Consider the following 669-nt stretch of genomic DNA (forward strand, 5'->3'; position numbering starts at 1 on the left):
GCAAAATTGTCCCTCAAATATGATGGTGAAATTAGGAGATTTCCAGATAAACAGAAACTAAGGGAATTTGTAAAAACAAGACCAACCGTACAAGAGACACTAAAGAGAGTACTTTGAACAGAGAACCAAAAATAGCAAATAACAACCGACCATTAATACACAAGATGACATATTCCAGAAACCACAGCTATGGACATATCAAAAGCAAAATAGCAAATAACAACTGACCATTAATACACAAGATGATAATATCCCAGAAATCACAGCTATGGACATATCAAAAGCAAAATGACCTTACAAGACTGTAAACAGGAAAACAGAGACATCAATTGGCAAATGAGGACAACTACAAACAAAAACAAGGAAAAGACTGTATAGTTACAGAACTTCTAAATGGTGAGGAAGTTAAGAGAGTTGCAAGATAGAATGGACTGCTCTACACTCAGGGGGAAAATTATAAGTCATAGGGTAACCTCAAAGAAAAATGATAAAACTTCATATCACAATAAAAAACAGGACAAGCAAAAATACTCAGCAAATATTAAATCAACAGCAACAAAGGAAATGATAACAGGATTCATAAACATATAATGAGCTCAGCACAGAAAATAATATGGAACAAAAAAACCAGGAGCACCATGAAAAAACACATACCAAAATGACAACAAC

Source organism: Orycteropus afer, unplaced genomic scaffold, assembly GCF_000298275.1.
Source record: "Orycteropus afer afer isolate SDZICR_OR568_19922 unplaced genomic scaffold, OryAfe1.0 scaffold00931, whole genome shotgun sequence".
Taxonomy (NCBI): Eukaryota; Metazoa; Chordata; class Mammalia; order Tubulidentata; family Orycteropodidae; genus Orycteropus; species Orycteropus afer.